Raw genomic sequence first — 21,730 nt, 5'->3', positions numbered from 1 at the left:
ACTATGCAATGCCTTTTATACACAAATACTGAATAGGAGGTCAACAAAGAGGAATGTACTCTCTGTTCTTCTTAATCTCTAGGATAAATCAGGAGGCCAAATTCTTGGTAAATATTTACAGACTTTTGATAAGCTATGAAAGGTCTCTCTTATTCTACTCATCTGCTGACAATAGGAATGTGCCATCAAAACAAGTTAAATCAAAACAAGTCAGGGGACACTGCGTGGGAAGGGACTAATTCTTGTTGGTCCGTTCGGGTGCAAGGACTCTGTCAGCTTACACCTTGTCTCCAACAGTTCCCCCTTCTCTATTTAATTTTAAGCTACTAATATTAAAACAATTGTAAACAATGCCAATGCAAAACTAAACTACATACATGTTATCATTTTCAAAACTTGAATGTCAAGAGCAAAACTCTGGCTATTAAATAATAACAAAGCAATAAGAGAGAAATCAAAACTATGGACATGTTAACATTTTTAGCTACTAAATGAAAGAAAGTCTCTTGTGCTGCTGGTGTATATTTATTCAGAGTCCTTGGACTTGGCTGCGCAAGACTTTGCAGAAGACGGGCAGCTAACAGATGCTAGCATGAGTAGGAACCTAGTTGAAGAAGTAGCTTCAACTTCTTGCTTTTCTACAATCTGCTGCACTTCAGTCGTTAACTTCTTCAGATGACTCTATGTTGGCACCTCAGTCCTGTGCATAGCTTTCAGTTTTCTTCTTCCTCATTTAGTGTTATTAGGGCAGTACTTAGTACTTTTGAGTGAAGGGACACAGGAGCTTGTCTGAGTCCATTGTGGTGAATACATAACGCTCCGGCACCCAAATTGGCTGTATTGCTCCTTCTGGAAAGATATAAAACACAACCTTTTCCCCACATTATTACTGAATCTGATAAAAAACTCTTTTCTGGTTTATGCTTCCTTCCACCTAGCTGACTTGGTGGAGTCTATTGTACAGGAGGCCTGATGCCTTTCACCTGCTGTACAATCCTCTGCATCACAATTCAAAAAATTTTTAAAGTATAAAAGCATGACTGAGCTTCTCTTGAGGTGACACATAACAACTGTCTCCCCTTTTGGTTTTAGTAAATGATTTTAAGAGTACAATTGGCTCTTTCTATAATTGAGTGACATTATTTTGCTATATTTAATTAGGTTTAAGTCCTCGGGGATTTACCCCTAAAGTTGGTACAGGTAGGTGGATAATACACTGAGAACATTGCTTCTAATAAAACATGGAAATTGTTGTTCTCAAATAATATTTTAAAGACTGAAAATTAAATGAAAAGTTCCTCTGAATTAGTGTGCCCTATAGTAGCTGTTTTAATAATTTTTGCTATACTTACTATATAAGCACTATTACTATAGGTTGATGGGCTCCTTAGTAAAATCTGTTAAGGCATAAATAAGAGCTTGTTTTTCTACTGAAATATAAGGGGTTTGAAGGACCTTTGCTCTCCTGCTGCAGTAGATCCAGCCTTTCTAGAACTGGATCTATCTGTAAAAATTGTTAATGCCTGAGGTATAACATTTCTTTTAATGTGATAGTTAATACTATTCTCTATGTTAGAAATAAAGCAAGCCTGTAAGCCAGGGGTCCCGGTAGAACACAAAACATTAAACATATTGACTTTTATGTAGAAGGGTGTGTACACATGATCTGGAAGTACGTACACCAACATTCCTTGCCCTTGGTCCTGAGCAACCTGTAGTAATGTACAGGTGCTGACTGCTAGCAAGGCAAGGCATCTTCACTATTTTTATTTCTGGACTATTTCTCCTCTGTTCTTGTGGGCCACTGCCTATTCTGTGGCTGGAACAGTTCTATTAGGTCCTCTCTGGGATCCATTGTTATAGGAATCCACATGGGCTTTTCTGGAAATATATAAATATATTCTCGACAAAAGGTTAATAAAGAAATCTTTTCTATAAATTAGACTTGGGATCCTCCTGACCCCTGTCTAAATGATTTTCCTTTGACTTATTTTGACACTATGTGTGTTTTTTCATGGGTGTCTTGCTGTGAGTGTTATAAATGAAAATTAATTTTAAAGTAAAAATTTTTTCTAGATGTATTTTTACTTTTAGGATATTTTTCCTTACATAATAATTTTCCACTATCCCCCCCTTTTTTGATTGAATTATTAGGAGGCTTTTGGAAAATTTTTATAATGCAGTCTTGATAACTTTAAATTTTAATTTTCTGTACAAAAATATGACTGCTTTAGGTTCATTGCATGTTAAGCAATATTGCCATGAGATGAACTATTCACTTATTTCAATTAGCCAATTTAAATTAATCTGAAAACTTGACTACTATAATACCTTGTAAATATTAGTGTGAAAGGATTATTTGCATTCTTGAGAAAGCCCTGAGCATTCCTGGTGTTTGGCTGGATTTAGATATAGGGTAGTTGCTGTCAGCCACATCTCTGTTGCCTGGGTCCCGATATGAGCTTGGCCAAGTCTCTGTTTGTTGCCTGGGTCCTGATCTGAGCTGAAGCAGCCATGGGGCAGGAGACCTCCCTCAGAAGGGGTTAGAGTTCAGGCCCCTGCAAGGTTTGGGGGGTGAGGGTCTGTGCTCCACCTCTGTTGACCCCCAAGTTCTCTCCTGATGGCCCCTCTGTGACTGTGCCTGTCTTAGGTTGTTCCTTCCTCAAGGAATCTTACCCGTCTCTGGCTAACCAGCCATCCTCCGGGGCCAAGCAGGGTGATGTGAGGTTCAATTCTGTCTCCTTGGTAGCCTATACCCCCGTGGCCTCCACGCCCAGCACCTGCCTTGGGATCCCCTCGCCTGCTGGCAGGGCCCCGGCACTGATTACATATCTTGGGGAACCCAGGTTTCTTCTCCAGGGAGGGCCCAGCTCATGCCATTGGGCAAGAGACAGATCCATGGTACCAGCCACCACAAGGCTTCAACCTCAGTATGAAAAGACAGTTCAGGCAACAGCTGTGGGAGGGTCCCTCTTGGCAAAAAGAGCAAGAGAGGCCAATATAGAATGCTCAAGTGCCTTTCCAAGAGGCCTCAACTTCTTTTTAAAATTGCTGCCAAACATTCAAAGAATTACTCTGTAAGTTTGTTTGGGATAATTGTACATTATGCTGTTATAAAATATCAAAAATTATAATGACATTATAGAATAATATCATGTAAGGATATTCTTTGCTCTAGGCCATGGCAATTTAATTTCAAACTGGCTGTTAATTTCTTTTTGTATAGACAAGGTCTTAGTTATATTCTTGTACCTCTTAGAGGCTAAAACCTGTATAATATTTAAAAAAATCTATTAATTCTTATTTGATAAGGCTTTCCATGTAACTTTAAATATATTAGATATGTTTTAAAAGATTTCCTTTAAGAAGAGAGAATAAATTTCCTGTATTACTCCAGGCCCTTGGAGCTTTCCAAGAATCATCTCTGTTAAGACCTTGAAATTTTAACATGGGAAAAAAACCCATCAAATATATATATATGAATATATATATATATGATTCAAGATTATTCAAATATTATAATACCTTTTATAATTATCTTAAGATATAAAACACAATATTTTACTTTCTCAAAAATAAGTTCTTATACTTCACAAGACATAATTAATTAGTAGCTTGAATTCTGTCCTCTAGGTTTTTTATGAGGTAAATTTAAACTTTATTTTTTATTTGCCAGTGGCTCTGGAAAACTAGGTTTGGTTTATTCGAATGTAAATTACCACATTCCTTAAAATGGCCACTGGCAGGAGACTGACCTATCTGCTGGGGGAAAGGCAAGCAGCCTTCTTCCTCTATTAGTAAAGGGCATAGCCAGTTACCTGAGCTACTTAGATCTTTATAATTATTAAATTATTTATCTATATTTTAACAATTTCTTTGAGATTTAGAGTCAATTATAATTATTTTAAAGCATTTACTTTGGATAAATTCTATGACAGAGATAAATTTACTTATTTTCTTGATGGCCTTAAAAGTTAACTTTGACTGAGGTTCATTAGCATTTTAAAAACTACTCTTTATTATGGAAATGCAAATCCTGTTGCTAGAATTAGTTTGAATTTCTTTCAAGAAGACTTTTTCGCTGTTTTTCTTAGGAAAAAGAACCAGTTCTGGGTTTTTAATTTTCTATAGCTTTTGCAGAGAGATTCCAGCTGAAGACAATCTAAATGTCCAAAATTGGACTATGCACGCATTCTGTCTTACAACTAAGTTCTCTCCCCATGAGTACAGAAATTCCAGACACATTTCTAAATTTTAAGACTTTTTCATGGCGAGAAAGGAAACTTTAAATTTGTATACTGGGAGAGTGGGCATCCATATTGGATCGTCATGTGTCTCTCCCTTCCCCCACATCCTGCTTACTTCAGGGGAAACATTAGTAACAGATCTGGCCAAATTTCTTTTCATGCTTAAAAGATAGACAGATCTCAAATTTTTCTTTCTTTTTTGCTTTCTAAAGTAATAACTCACACCCAATTTGGCCAAGATTATCATTTCCCTCCGAGTTCTCTTATAATTTTTAAATGTAACCTTAAGTAATCTTATTTCAAGTAATCTTACTGTGGGAGAGCAGATAGCCCTGCCCTCTCCTGCCACCTTTGAATCTCTCCTCACCAGAGGCAGTTTCAGCAGTGGAGTTCCACTTATTACAGATTTTAAATTCCATACACACACTAAGATTCTAATTTGAACAAGAAACAATATTATTTTGTGATCACATAGACTTCAACATTTGCCTCTAAAAGGCATTTTCTCTAAACTCTACTTGTCCCATGCTTTACTCCTGACTATCAAAACATTTCTCCTCACTTCTTATCAAGTGCACTCTTTACCTTGAGGAGTTCCTCACCGTGCTTCCCAAGTCCTCAGGTCCCTGTTTGGGCACCAATTTGTCAGGGACCAGCCTGACAGTTGAACTGGGCTGAGGTAGGGAGGTGGGAGTTGAGAAAAGAAAGCAAGACAGGACAGCAGGATCGGGAGGATGGCAGGTCTTTGAGAAACTGCAGCAACTTTTATTGACTATGCAATGCCTTTTATACACAAACTAGCGTTCCCGTTGCAGGAAAAATCCTGCAATAGGATTTCCTGCTGCACTCTACCCCACCTCCGCTCCGCCCTTGTCACCTGCCCCACCTTCTCCACCAGCCCGCCTGCTTTTCCCTTCACCCCCGGCCCTGACTTCGCTCCTCCCTTCTCCTCCCCCCACCCCCCGGCTTGCTTGCTTCTTCAAAGCTTTACTCCCTTCTGCAGCTCTTGGCTTCTTTCGACGCTGTCTTGATATGCAAATTAGCCGCCATCTTTGTTGGGGTAATTTGCATACTCATCCTGATTGGTTGGTGGGCGTGGCTTGGCTGGTGGGCGTGGTTTAGGTGTAGTGAAGGTGTGGTCAATTTGCATATTTGTCTATTATTAGATTAGATACTGAATAGGAGGTCAACAAAGAGGAATGTACTCTCTGTTCTTAATCTCTAAGATAAATCAGGAGGCCAAATTCTTGGTAAATATTTACAGACTTTTGATAAGCTATGAAAGGTCTCTCTTATTCTACTCATCTGCTGACAATAGGAATGTGCCATCAAAACAAGTTAGATCAAAACAAGTCAGGGGACACTGCGTGGGAAGGGACTAATTCTTGTTGGTCCCTTCGGGTGCAAGGACTCTGTCAGCTTACACCCTGTCTCCAACACTTTTTATTGAATTTATTGGGGTGACACTGGTTAAGAAAATTATACAGGTTTCAGGTGCACAATTCCATAATACATTATCTGCACACTTGTTTGTTTACTAAGTCAAGTCTCCTTCCATCACCTTTTTATCCCGCTATACCCTCCTTTCCTTCACCAACTCCCTGACTGACAATCATCATACTGTTATCCGTGTCCATGAGTTTTTTTCTCTTTTTTGCTCAATCCCTTCACCCATCCCCCCAGCTCCCAGCCCCCCGCCCCTGCTGTCAGCCTCTTTATGCTTGTTCTGTGAAATTGTGGGGTTATAAGACTGTCCCATTTTTAATTTTTCGAGGAAACTCCATACTGCTTTCATAGTGACTGCACCAATGTGCACTCCCACCAGCAGTGCACAAAGGTTCTCTTTTCTCCACATCCTTGCCAGCACTTGTCGTCTGTTGATTTATTGATAGTCACCATTCTGGCAGGTGTGAGACTATAGATAATTGTAGTTTTAATCTGCATTTACCTGATGATTAGTGACATTGAGCATCTTTTCATGTCTATTGGCCATTTGTATGTCCTCTTTGGAAAAATGTCCATTCAGAATTTTTTTTTTTTTGGTATTGATTTATATAAGTTGTTTATAAAATTTGGATATTAACTCCTTATCAGTATATCATTGACACATATGTTCTCCCATTCAGTGGGTTGTCTTTTCATTGTGTTGATAGTTTTCTTTTTAGTTTGGTGTAGTCCCATTTGATTATTTTTTCTTTGTTGCCATTGCCCAAGAGGTATAGCAGAAAAATATTGCTATGAGAAATGACCAAGATTTTACTGCCTATGTTTTCTTTTAGGATTTTTCTGGTTTCGAGAATAAACATGTCTTATCACCTCCAAAAGTTTCCTCCTGCCTGCTCACTTAAAAAAAATAAATAGCTTTATCTTGGATAAAATTATTACAAGTTTATCATAGAAAACGTGTAAAATACATAATAGCATAAAAAGAAAATGATATAATCTTACTATTCATGGAGAAGCACAGATGCTGTTTTAATTTATTTCCTTTAACCATCCTTTTTGTACATTTATGCATAGGAAATGGTAAAAGATACATATATAATAGCTTGTATTTTACTTTTTTATTTAACATTATAACATGAACATTTTTAAAGATATTAAGTTATTTGAATACATGATAGTTAAAGAATGAATAATCTTGCGTTAAATGGATTTTCCATAATTAACATCCTTCTTTCATTTTTTAAATTTTTATTAAATTTATTGGAGTGATACTGACCAATAAGATTATATAGGTTTCAAGTGTACATTTCTATGATACCTGATCTGCACATTGTGTTATGTGCCCACCGCCACAGTCATCTTTTAATGAGAGATTTTTAGGCTGTTGATACAACTTTATTCTTATAAATAATACTTAAAATGTTCTATTTAAGAAGAATCTTAATTGTTTACTTAGAATAAATTTCTAGAAATGCAATTATTGTTTCAAAAATTTAAAGGACAATTTATGAGAGATTTTAAAGGTTTACCAAATTCTTCATTTTTACTACACTTTCTTAGAACTATATCTTCGATTTATTATTTAGGGTAAAATAATGTTTGATATAAGTATTCATTATGTGCATGGGAAGTATATTTTTATAATGAGCTTTTTGTGTGTGTGTTAAATTATATTCTTCACTGTTCTCAAAGAACTCGACTATTAGTTTTCTGGCTAGAACACCTGTTGACTCCATCACAATGACTGACTGCGATCAAATGACATTATGTGATACACTTTCAGTTAATAGATCTGTAATTGCTCAAAAAGAAGAGAAAATTAAAGGTTCAGAATCTACATAAAGCTGTTTCTCTTTAGTGAAATCTTGAAAAGTTTCCCAGGTGTCTCTTAATTTCATGCTATGCATATGGATAATTTCATAGTGTGAGTGACATGGCTTTTCTTACCATTATTCAATCACATCAGTCATTTTTGTTTAACAAGAGATTTTAGATGGCGAAAAGACTTTATGATTTCATATTATGAATGAATTATGTTAAAGGTATGAGTCTGTGTATTCATGAGAATAGGTTATATGCATTTATAAACATAAATATCAGATATAAATGATGATATCTTTCATAATTGTTCATACTTTGTGAACTCAACTCTATATAAGTGTCTTAGAAAGTTACATGTTTGATTGTAGGGCTTTTGCTGCAAAGAAGAAAGAGGCTATTTACTCATAATTGCAAGGTATAAAAGTAGATGATTATAGTCATGGTGTTTCAGGTTTACTCTCTTGCCTTGGATAATATTTCTGAGAGCAGTTCAAGCTAGAACAGCAGGTAAAGAACAAGCTTATAAAAAATCATTTTTCAAGGGCTATTTTGGTATAAGCCTTTCAGATGTGAAAAGTTCATGGAGTATCTCACACAGAATTTGGCACATAGTAGGCACTTGAACATTTGCTTTTGATTTTCCTGCTATGGCTTCAGTATGTAATTAAAGGTCTAGAGAGTGGGTGAATTTCTTATGCATTGGACAATAAACCAGTGTTAATGGGCACTTGGATTACTTCCATATCTTGGTTATTGTAAATAACACTGCAATGAACATAGGGGTGCATACAACTTTTTGAATTAGTGTTTTGGATTTCTTTGGATATATACCCAGAAGTAGAATCACTGAGTCATAAGACAATTCCATTTTTAATTTTTTGAGGAATCTCTATACTGTTTTCCATAGTGGCTGCACCAATCTTCACAGAATACAATATCTTTTAATCTCAAGAAATTTTAGACATATTGAGCTCAAATCTGACTAAACTAACAAAGGAAAAAATCTAAGAATATTATAAATTATCTACAGTTTAATTTTTGTATTATTTAAAATTTTATATTTCCATTACAGTTTACATTAAATATTTTATATTAGCTTCAGATGTAGAGTATAGTGCAGTGATGGGCAACCTTTTGAGCTTGGTGTGTCAAACTTCGCCAAAAAACTGAGCATAACTCGGGTAGTGTGTCACTTTGAGGAAAAAACATTATTTCGCAAATGTTTCATCCTCAGGAGCAGCAAATGTTTCATCCTTGGCATGCGGCCGCCTCAGCAGCCGTGTGTCATCAGAAATGGCTACGCGTGTCAGTGCTGACTCGCGTGTCATAGGTTCGCCATCACTGGTATAGTGGTTAGATAATCATATATTTTACAAAATATTCCCTCCTATATTTCTAGTACCCACCTGGCAACACACATAGTTATTACAATATTATTAACTATATTCCCTATTTTGTAATTTACATAATTATGACTATTCTGCAACTACCAATTAGTACTTCTTAATCCCTTTACCTTTTTCACTTGGCCCCCAACCTCTCTCCCCTCTGGTAAACACGCTACAATTTAATTTTTTAAAGTGATTAAATAATTGTCATTGAAAATTTGGAATCAAGTTTTATCCATCCTTCTCATTTCTATTGCCTCTGCACAAAACCTTGCCTGAGTAATTTGCTATATCCTCAAAATAAGAGGTAGCTAGCCTCAGCATTATTAGCCTCATTTATATAACACCTTTTTGACACATCAAGACCTATATTTGTAGGTGCATGTGGCAAAGATATTCCCTTTGATAAAGGGAAGGATTATTTATGATAACCTTCAAAAATCTTCCATTTTCTTAGAAGGTGATAAATTACTTAGTTAACCCAGAAGTAGAAGAATTTCTAATAAAAATATTTAGAATGGTCAAAGTGGTATATTTTCAGTATAAATGTGTCTAATTTGGATTGTTAGTAACAGAAAACTTGGAAATCTATTCTTTTAAATGTTCTTATTTGTCTTAACAGTACTACTAATTGCACATTGAACACATAAATCATTGACAATACCTATAATAATAAAAGTGTAATATGCTAATTAGACTGGACAGCCAAACGACCTTCCAGATGTCCTTCCGGATGTCCTTCTGGACAAAGTCATGGCAGCGGGGGCCGAGGCAGAGGCAGTTAGGGGCAATCAGGCAGGCAGGCAGAGTGGTTAGGAACAATGAGGCATGCAGGCAAGCAATTAGGGGCAATGAGGCAGGCAGGTGGAATGGTTAGGGGTGATCAGGCAGGCAGGCAGATGAGTGGTTAGGAGCCATCTGTCCTGGATTGTCCCGATCCCCGGACTAATTCAGCAGTCAGACATCCCCCGAGGGGTCCCAGATTGCGAGAGGGTGCAGGCCAGGCTGAGGCACCCCCTGCCCGTGCACAAATTTCATGCACCAGGCCTCTATTACATATATAAATATACATAAACAGTTGGTCTGATTATTAGTCAATGGAACACTAGCATTTACATGATACCATTTTAACCCATTTGCCTCTATTTATTTATTTATAATTCATTATATCTTTTCTAAAAATGTATGTGTTCTCATCCTCCCCTTCTTCACTCTTCTCACTGATGACATTTATGTCTAGGAAATCTCTTGCTGTAATAGTCTTTGTGTTCCCTTAGAACTGACTTAATTTTGTAGATTCTACTGTCTTATACCCCTTAATGATATTCATTCCACATATTAAATTTATCAGAGATTTTATTTTAATTTTTTTACTTTGTATTTATTTTCTTTCTTTTTTAAAAAAATTCTTTATTGTTTAAAATATTACACATATCTCCCTTTTCCCCATTGACCTCTCCCCAGCCGATCCTACCCCCAACACGTGCCCTCACCCCCCTACTGTCTGAGCCCATGGGTTATGCTTATATGCATGAATATGAGTCCTTTGGTTGCTCTCTTAGGACTCTCCCCCACACCCCATCCCTCCATCTTCCCTCTGAGGTTGGATGGTCTGTTTGATGCTTCTATGTCTCAGGATCTGTTTTTGTTCATCAGGTTATGTTGTTATATTCCACAAATGAGTGAGATCATGTGATATTTATCTTTCCTTGACTGGCTTATTTCGCTTAGCATAATGCTTTCCAGGTCCATCCATTCTGTTCCAAATGGTAAGAGTTCTTTTTTTTTTTTTTTTTTTTACAGCAGTGTAGTATTCCATTGTGTAGATGTATCACTGTTTTTTTAATCCACTCATCTGCTGATGGGCACTTGGGCTGTTTCCAGATCTTAGCTATTGTAAATTGTGCTGCAATGAACATAGGAGTGCATATATCCTTGGTGTTTCTGATTTCTGGGGATATATTCCTAGAAGAGGGATTACTGGGTCAAATGGGAGTTCCATTTTTAATTTTTGAGGAAACTCCATATTGTTTTCCACAGTGGCTGCACCAGTCCGCATCCTCACCAGCAGTTCAAGAGGGTTCCTTTTTCTTCGCATCCTCACCAGCAGTTGTCATTAGTTGATTTGTTGATGCTAGCCATTCTGACAGATGTGATATGGTACCTCATTGTCATTTTGATTTGCATCTCTCAGATGATTAGTGACTTAGAGCATGTTTTCATGTCTATTGGCCTTCTGTATGTCATTTTTCAAAAAGTGTCTTTATTGGTCCTTTGCCCATTTTTTGATTGGATTGTTTAGCTTCCTTTTGTTAAATTGTATGAGTTCCCTATACATTTTGGAGATTTAACCCTTAATGGAGATAACATTGGCAAATATGTTCTCCCATGCAGTGGGCTCTCTTGTTGTTTCGCTGATGGTTTCTTTTGCTGTGCAGAAGCTTTTAATTTGTTGTAGTCCCATTTGTTTATTTTCTCCTTAGTTTCCATTGCCCTAGGAGCAGTATCAGTAAAGATATTGCTATGACATATGTCTGATATTTTGCTGCCTATGGATTCTTCTAAGATCTTATGGTTTTCCATCTTACATTTAAGTCCTTTATCCATTTTGAGTTTATTTTAAAACCCAGAAATCTGTGGCTTTTTTATACACCAATAATGAACTCACAGAAAGAGAAACTAAAAAACACACACACAATCCTATTTACCATTGCAACAAAAAAATGACAATACCTAGGAATAAACTAAGGCGGTAAAAGACCTATACTTGGAAAACTACAGGTTGTTGAAAAAAGAGATAGAGGAAGACATAAACAAATGGAAGAACATACCATGTTCATAGACTGATAGAATCAACATCATTAAAATGTGCATACTATCCAAAGCAATCTATTGATTCAATTCAATCCCCATTAAAATACCAACAGCATATTTCACAGACCTAGAACAAACTCTCAAAAAATTCATATGGAATAAAAAAAAGACCCTGAATAGCCACAGCAATCCCAAGAAAAAACAAAGTTGGAGGTATCACAATACCAGATATCAAGTGTATTACAAATTCATGGTTCTCAAAACTGCCTGGTACTGGCACAAGAACAGACATATAGACCAATGGAACAGAACAGAGAAACCAGAAATTGACTCAAGCCATTATGCTCAATTAATATTTGACAAAGGAGGCAAGAGCATACAATGGAGTCAAGACAGTCTCTTCAATAAATGGTGTTGTGAAAACTAGACAGATACATACAAAAAAATGAAACTAGACCACCAATTTACACCATATCAGAGATTTTAGAAGGCAATTTTCCCAACTACCTGGAGTTGATTGGTGTGGGGGAGCTCTGTGTTTTTGTGTTTGCATCTGTATCTGTTTTAATTATTGAGGATATGAAATTATACCCCTTGAAAGGAAGGACTTGATTTCACTTATATTGGGTCTTTAGTTCCTGTCACATAGACCTCAAAAAATGTTTTGCTCAATAAATTTGGCATTCATGCAATGCATTACATGCAAGCACATTTCACTCTTCGAGCCTTTGTTCTTGAAATTCTCTCTGCTTAAAATATTTATTCTGACAGAGAAAGACAAATACCATTTGATTTCCACTTATTATGTGGAATCTAAAGAACAAAATAAATGAACAACTAAAACTGAACAGAGGATTGCCAAGTGGGAGGGGTATTGGAGGTCTGGGTAAAAAAGGTTAAGGGATTAATAGGATTAAGAAGTACATATTGGCAGTTATATAGTCATCATGGGGATGTAAAATATACCAAAGGGAATATTCTATATAATAAAAGGCCAGACCATAAGCGTAATGACCAGAACAACTGCTCGACCAATCGCTATGAGGTGGGGTGCCGGCGAGGGAAACCGGCTGGCAGCGGGGCGGGATGAGGGCCTGCGAGGGGAACCAGGTGGCTGGCAGTGGCAGCGGCAGCCAGGAACTGGCAATGGGGTGGAAAATGGCCCTGATCGCAGGCTAGGCCTAGGGACCCTAACCACGCATGATTTTGTGCGCTGGGCCTCTAGTATTCAATAATACTACCTATGTATGATGCCAGGTGGGTACTGGAATCATCCAGGGGATCGCTTCATAAATTACATAACTGTCTAGCCACCATGCTTTACATCTGAAACTAATCCTATGTAATAAAAGCCTAATATGCTAAGTGTTTGACTGACTGTTCGACCAATTGCTATGATGTGCACTGACCACCAGGGGGCAGACGCTCCAAATGATAGTTTAGCTTCCTGCTGGGGTCCAGCCGATTGGGACTGGGTGAGATGGGCCGGCCACTCCCTGGAGCCCTTCCGTGACCCCTCCCCAGCCCAGATCATGCATGGGTGGGGTCCCTCAGCCTGGCCTGTGCCCTGTCACAATCCAGAACCCTTTGGGGTATGTCAGAGAGCCAGTTTCAGCCTGATCCCTGCAGGCCAGGCTGAGAGACCCCACCGGTGCATGAATTCATGCATCAGGCCTCTAGTATAAAAATAATACCGAATGTCAACTATAATTGAAAAATAAAATAAAAATTTTCTACCTTATATATTTCCATGGCTCATATCCTCATTCATATTTCTGAAGAAATGTCCTCTCTGTAAAGGAGCTTATCCTAAACTACCAAATCTTAAAACTTTAAATATCATGCACTCACACATACTCTCATCACTCCCTTGTGTGTATATGTTTTTTTTTTAATGGGATTTATCACTATCTTAATAGTATTTGTTTATTCTTGTTTCTCTCATTCTAATGTGAGCTATCCCAAGGAAAGATGTGTTCATTCCCAGAATGAATAAGAGGTGAGCATATTGCAGCTACTTGATAAATATTAGTTCAAAGAGTTGAATTAATTATTTAATTAATTTCCCACCTCTCTTCACAAACACACATACATATATTGGACTATGCATTCCATGAAAATTGGAGACAGTATATTTTCTGTTTATCACTCTGTCTAGGCAGTCAGTGCTCAAAATAAATGTTGAATGGCAAATGAATGAGTGTTGTGTGTGATCAGTTGCTTTGCAGGTATGTGTTGTACACTGGATTACATCTCACTAGGTACAAACTTTCTTTTAATCATTACTGTGCTAAAAGGAAATAATTTGGTTGCTTTGTATCTAGTCTTGTTTTTATACATTGACATGAAATTTTTGAGAGTAGAAACTTTACAAAATAGTCATATGCAGCTTGAGGAGCTGGTTAGTGATTTAGTTCACATTTTCATCCCCATACTTCATTTGACCTTGAAAATGATAATGTCATTTAACTTCATAGTTACAGCTAGTGTAAAATTCCCAAACCCCAACTCCAAAACCCTCCACCCACCCTCATTTCCTCTCCCAGTCCTGACTCAAATTGAGATTTTTACAAAATCTTATTTGCTTAGAGTAAGTGACCCAGTTCTCTGCTTCTCAGATCCTTCTCCAATGCATCTATTTCCAGGGTCAGTGGCTGCAGGGTGAATGTTTCTGTCATCCTTCAAAGAAGAGAAGCCCTGGAGCACTCCAGGTGGCTACAGAGGCATTTGAAAAGAGACAATAGGTCAGAATAAAAGAAGAGAAAGGCTCATGAAATTTTTACTTAGTAAACTTCCTTTCTTATTCCCAATTCTCATCCTGCAATTAACTGCATTTGAAATCATTATAAGGTTTTAGGGGACTACAAACTGAAACTGGGAACTTTTCCAAATGGACTTTAAAAAACACCACACACAACAAACTGTATTCTTGACTATCATTCAAATTTAACAATTTTCACTTGAGTATACCACGTACATTGACATCTTAAGTGCTGGTATTTTTTAAAGATAGATATACAGAAATCTGATATTGGCAATTGGGACTAGTTAGTGCAAAAGTGTGTGTGTGTGTTATATAAATGGTGATGATATTACTTTTATTTAAAACTAAAGGCCTGGTGTACCTCAGCCCAGCCTGCACTCTCTCCAATCTGGGTCCCCGCAAGGGATGTCTGACTGCCTGTTGGGATTGGGCCTAAACGGGCAGTAGGATTCCCTTCTCACAATCCAGCACTGCTTGCTCCCAACAGCTCGCATGCCTGCCTGCCTGATTGCCCCTAATCGCTTCTGCCTGCCAGCCTGATTACCCCCTAACAACTCTCCTGCCAGCCTGATTGATGCCTAACTGCTCCCCTGCTGGCCCGATTGCCCCTAACTGCCCTCCCCTACCAGCCTGGTCACCTGTAACTGCCCTCCCCTGCCAGCCTGGTCACCCCTAACTGCCCTCCCCTGCAGGCCTGGTTCCCCCCAACTGCCCTCCCCTGCAGGCCTGATCACCCCCAACTGCCCTCCCCTGCTGGCCCAGTCACCCCTAACTGCCCTCCCTTTGCTGGCCTGGTCCCCCCCAACTGCCCTTCCCTGCTGGCCTGATCACCCCTAACTGCCCTCCCTTGCCAGCCTGGTCACCCCTAACTGCCCTCCCCTGCAGGCCTGATCGCCCACAACTGCCCTCCCCTGTTGGCCATCTTGTGTCCACATGGGGGTGGCCATCTTGTGTGTTGGAGTGATGGTCAGTTTGCATATTAGGCTTTATTATATAGGATATGGCTAGGGGATGCTTGGAGGGCGGGTGGGTCAAGGAAGAGGGAGGCCATTGGGCTTTGAGTCTCTGATCAGAGGGCCCAGCCCACGCTGGACCAGCTTGCTGGGGCTGTGCCGGCCTGCACCTTGGCAGCAGCATGGACAAGACCCACACACATGGGCGTACACAGGCCCCAGCCATGATGGGGACAAGGCCTGCTCATAGGCACCCCTGGCAGAGGTGAATGTGCACCATGCAGTAGTCCACATTAAGCTGGGTCTTTTCGTATTTGAAGCTCCACAGGAGTTTCTTCTAAGTGTGGAGCAGCTTGTTCAGGTTCCTTTCCATGTGTGAAAAGTGGTGCTACTACTCTCAGTGCCCTGGGCTGGAGTGTGGCCTTGGGGAGGTGGGTGCCCAGGTATCTCTGGTATAAGCAAACCAGGATCTGTCCAGATTCTTTCGAGTCTCCAGGTGACTTTTTGATCACTGATTTTTTGTGAGGTGATGTACATCTCTTGTTTGAGTTTTTATATATAAACTAGAGGCCAGATGCATGAAATTTGTGCAAGAGTAGGCCTTCCTTAACCCAGGCTGCCAGCACCGGCTTCCCTCTGGCACCCAGGACCTGGGCTTCCCTCTGGCCACTGGCAGGCACCCAGGACCCGGGCTTCTCTCACAGCCCTGGCTTCGTCCGGAAATTTTTCCGGAAGGACATCCAGTCTAATTAGCATATTATGCTTTTATTATTATAGATTTCTCCTCAGCATACCTCTTCTACTAGTAAATAAAACACGGTGGAGACTGTTTCCTAGAGAGGAGTGAGAGTGTCAGCTAGTACAAACAGCTGGCTTGAATTTGTAATTTAAACAAATGGAATGTAATTCTGAAAAAAATGAACAACAGATACATTTAATTATCAGCTAAATTAGTCACATTCAGTGAGCAACTTAGCATATTTACCAATTTAAAATTGATGTTCTAATATTCTATGAAATGTATGCAAGTTGAAGGACTAAAAATGAGAGCCTCATAAAAAAGTCAGCTTTAATCAAGAATATAGCTAATATGTTTAAAATTAATATCAAGATTCTTATTGTGTTTATCCTAAAAAAACTAGTTTGTTATTGACAGTTTTAAGGCAAGGTGGTTGTAATGAGACATAGCTGTTATACATTAATACTTAAACACACCTTTTCCCACTCAGTATGAAATGTAAACACCGTCACACGTAGACCCAGAATGTATTAATATGAATGAAAGAGAACTTCTCTGAGTTACTGACAGTTACATAGAATTCCTTGGAGAATTGTGAGATTTTTTTTTTTCATTAACAAATTATTTGATTTTTCTTAGGCAAAGTCATTTTTTCAATGCCTATGGCAAGCAGACTGGCTTGGCCTCTGATAAACAGGTGTACAAGATATATTCTTCATGGCACAATTCAGATATGCAAAATATAAATTTGTTTGTGTATGCAATTCTTTTTTGTTTTTATTATTTAATTTTTTAAAAAAATTAATAAATCTATTTATAATTTATTTTGTATCTTGCTTTGATATATATTTGTAGCCTGCCATCTGGCAGGGTGGAAGAAACATAATGCCAGTCAATTAAAAAAAAAAACCTCTCTACTCCTCTTAGCAGGGTAGATGCTTCATGTCATTTGTCTTTACAAATATCTGCCTTTATGGCCATCTTTCTATTTCATCCTTAGTCCACACAGGTCATCCCTGATATCTCTCTCTCTCCTGTCTGAGTGGCCCCCTCAGTGGCCTGTATGGTACTATGGGATCCTACTCTGTATTGGGGCACTGAAGTCACTATAGTGCTGAAATTCTGGAAGGACATCCAGTCTAATTAACATATTATGTCTCCTTTTCCCCCATTCCCGCCCCCCCTCCCGCAAGCCATTCTCACCCTCAGCCCCAGTGTCTGTGTCCTTTGGTTATGCTAATATGCATGCATACAAGTACTTTGGTTGCTCTCTAATCCTCCCCTCCCCACTTCCATGCCATTTGTCTCTGGATCTATTCTTGTTCATCAAATTATGTTGTTCATTATATCTCACATATGAGTGAGATCATGTGATATTTATCTTTCTCTGACTGGCTTATTTCAATTAGCATAATGCTCTCCATTCCATCCATGCTGTTGCAAATGGTAAAAGTTCCTTCTTTCTTATAGCAGCGTAGTATTCCATTGTGTAGATGTACCATAGTTTTCTAATCCACTCATCTGCCGATGGGCACTTAGGCTGTTTCCAAATCTTAGCTATGGTAAATTGTGCTGCTAGGAACATAGGGGTGCATATATCCTTTCTGACTGGTGTTTCTGGTTTCTTGGGATATATTCCTAGAAGTGGGATTACTGGGTCAAATGGGAGTTCCATTTTTAACTTTTTGAAGAAACTCCATACTGTCTTCCACAGTGGCTGCACCAGTTTGCATTCCTACCAGCCGTGCATGAGGGTTCCTTTTTCTCCACATCCTCGCCAGACTTGTTTGTTGATTTGTTGATGATAGCCATTCTGGCAGGTGTGAGGTGGTACCTCATTGTTGTTTTAATTTGCATCTCTCAGATGATTAGTGACTTTGAGCATGTTTTCATATGTCTCTCGTCCTTCTGTATGTCCTCTTTCAAAAAGTGTCTATTAAGGTCCTTTGCCAATTTTTTGATTGGATTGTTTATCTTCCTTTTGTTAAGTTGTATGAGTTCTCTGTAAATGTTGGAGATTAAACCCTTATCTGAAATAGCATTGGCAAATATGTTCTCCCATGCAGTGGGCTTTCTTGTTGTTTTGTTGATGGTTTCTTTTGCTGTGCAGAAGCTTTTTATTTTGATGCAGTCCCATTTGTTTATTTTCTCCTTAGTCTCCATTGCCATAGGAGCTGTGTCTGTAAAGATATTGCTACAACATATGTCTGCTATTTTGTTGCCTATGGAGTCTTGTAGGATTTTTATGGTTTCCCATCTTACATTTAAGTCCTTTATCCATTTTGAGTTTATTTTTGTGTATGGTGTTAGGTGGTGATCTAGTTTCATTCTTTTTTTTTTTTTTTTTTTTTTGCCTATATTCTTTGTGCATCTTTTTCTTCTAGGATCTTGATAACACTCCAGAGATTTGTCTATAAATAGAACACAGGGCTCAGAAATCCAGGATCCAGGACACCCTTCCTCACCTCTTCAGTGTTCCTCTCTGATGCCTACGCTCTCATCATTTACTCTCTGTTTTCTTTTTTAATGGAGGAATCTTTTCTGTCTAGGGCAGCAATTTTCAGTCTTCTTCATCTCATGACACACATAAACTAATTACTAAAATTCTGTGGTACACCAAAAAAATATATTATATTTTAGCCAATCTGCCAAAAAATAGGTATAATTTTCATTTATTTACAAAAAAATAAAAATAAAATAGTAATTACCTACCCTTTTTGCTCCAAAGTGGCTTTTAAAAAATCAGTTACCTATATTTATATATAAGGATATCTGCTACTAGGAATTAACCAATCAGAAGCAACCTTATTATGTGACATAACCAATAAGCTGCAACTCTATTATATGATCTGAACATCTATGTTTCAAGACAGGGAATTTACACCAGACAGCTATTGTTGTATTGGCTGTTGTAATTTTTTTTTAATTTGAAATTTTAAGGGAAAAGAGGTCATTATCCACTAAATAGTTATTGCATATTTTAAAAATCTTTGTGGCACATCGGTTTAAAACCACTGATCTATGGGCTAGAGGCAGAATTATGTGTCTATTATTGTTTCTTTGATTTTTAAGGTTAGGATCAATCCTTTCAGGTCATCAGTTTACCTCGGACCATCACACTTTTGGAAAGCAAAGTTGGGAAGAGGCTTTTTTTTTTTTTCTTCTTAGAACTGCATATCCCCCACACAACATAGCAGTTCTACGTAGTCAATGTGAAGGAAGACTGGACTGTGGCTGATGATGTGGAGGGTGGACAGGGTGGGTAGGAAATAAAATAGAAGAAAAACATGACTTAAAATTTCAAATATATTACCCTACTCAAAGATGCTAATGAGAGGAAGGTTCTGGATCTGAGACTGACTTGACTCAGGTAATGTCCTGTAGTATACAGTCTGTAGTACTATTGGAGTCAATCTACAGCAGTGATTTTCAACAAGGGTGCCACGGCAGGCACACTGATGTGCTGCAAGAATTTTGAAGCATGTAATACCTGACTATTTAGTTTGGGGGACTGACCTCTTTTCCCTTAGATTGTCAAATAAAAAAAATGACAACATAGTAGCCATCTGGTATGAATGAATCAAAAGTATACCCATTTTTGTCAGATGACAAAAATATATATTTTTTGATGTGCCTCAGAATTTTAGTAATTGGTTTATGTGTGCCATCAGATAAAAAAAAAAGTTTAAAATCACTGCTTTATACCATTAATGATTATATCACAAAGATCAATAAGACCAGCAGTAATTAGCCAACAAACTGGGGATATGACAGTATAGATAAACAAAAATTTCAGGGAAGTAACTTTAAACATTCCCTGCCAAATTGTCCTACTAACCTTGGTCCTCATTATTCTGGGCCTCTTACTTGCCCAAATTTCTGTAAAAATTAAAAAAAAAAAGTATTTTCTTTTTTGAAAAATCATGTTCTTATTGATTTTAGAGAGAGAGGAAGAGACACAGAGAGAGAACAATAATGTGAAAGAGAAACATAAATGGGCTGCCACCTGCCTGCTCCTTACTGGGGATTGAGCCTGCAACCCAGCTGTGTGCCCTGACCCTGAATCAGACTGGTGACCATTTGGTGCATGCTCAACCACAAGAGCCGCACCAGCCAAGGCAAAAGTTGTTTTTATTTTTTTAAACATAGATCACATTTATCTGCATGGCATGTGGCACTAGAGTGGCAGCAGGCATGAAGGAGAAGTTTAGTTGAGGATACAGTTGACATTCATGGAATGGAGGAACAAGACCAAATGTTGTATGACTATTTGGGTGTGTCCCACAGTGCCTGGCACAGGAATTATGAGTGTAATGGAGAAGAAACAATGTTTGAAGTATAAAGTACCAGAAGCTAATCTATGGAAAACTATTTTTAAAAAGAATATATTTTTATTGATTTTGGAGAGGAAGAGAGAGGGAGAGAGATAGAAGCATCAATGATGAGAGAGAATCATTGATCAGCTGCCTCCAGTATGCCCCCTACTGGGGATGGACCCCTAAACCAGGGCATATGCCCTAACCCAGAATCCAACCTTGACCTCCTGGTTTATAGGTTGATATCCAACTACTGAGCCAACTGGCTGGGTTGGAAAACTATTTAAATAATCAGATATATAGTTATAATTGGAGGATTCTGTTCCCATTAATGTCTAATCAAAAACAGAAATGCTATCTTGTCAACATTTAATGTCCTATCAGAATCCTATCTAATAAAAGGGTAATATGCAAATTAAACATCACTCCATCACAAAGATGGCGGTGCCCGTAGCCACAGGATGGCTGCACCCAGTCCTTTCAGCCCCGCCGGAGTTCCCCAGTCCTGGCGGGGGCGGGTGTCCGCTGAGAGCAGGCAGTATGAACAAGCCTGGCAGAATGCTTGCTTCGTCATCTCTGGCCAGGCCAGGGTGCAGATGGGCCTCTGGGCTGCAGAGAGCCTCTGGGTAGTGGGCGCGGAGCAGCCAGGCCCTGCAGAGAGCTATTGGAGCACGAATTTGTGTGCAGGACTACCAGTACACTTAATAATATATCACATAATGATTATATAATTAAAAGTTTATCTTCATTTTTTATGGGAATTATGTAAAACTAGAGGCCTGGTGCACAAAATTCGTGCATGGGGAGGGTGCTCAGCCCAGCCTTCACCCTCTCCAATCAAGGACCCCTTGGGGGATGTCCAACTGCATCTCACAATCTGGGACCACTGGCTCCTAACCGCTCACCTGTCTGCCTGCCTGATTGCCCCTAACCACCTCTGCCTGCCTGCCTGATCACCCCTAATTGCTCCTCTGCTGGCCTGATCGCCCCTAACCACCTCTGCCTTGCCCCGCACCCTGGACCTGGGTTTCCCTCCTTCTGGCCAGCTGCAGGCACCCAGGACCTGGGCCAGCTTCACCCGGGCCAGCTGCAGGGTAACATGGGTGGGCAGTTTTGCCCAGGCCGCAGCTGCAGGCGCCTGGGACCATAGGGCGTGTGGTTTGTCCCTCTCCCGGGCCACAGGCACAGGTGCAGCTGCTGGTGCCCGGGACCATGGGGTGGGTAACTTGTTCCCCTCCCAGG

Source organism: Eptesicus fuscus, chromosome 3, assembly GCF_027574615.1.
Source record: "Eptesicus fuscus isolate TK198812 chromosome 3, DD_ASM_mEF_20220401, whole genome shotgun sequence".
Lineage (NCBI taxonomy): Eukaryota > Metazoa > Chordata > Mammalia > Chiroptera > Vespertilionidae > Eptesicus > Eptesicus fuscus.
The sequence above is the reverse complement of the archived record's forward strand: the minus strand, read 5'-3'. Positions refer to the sequence as shown.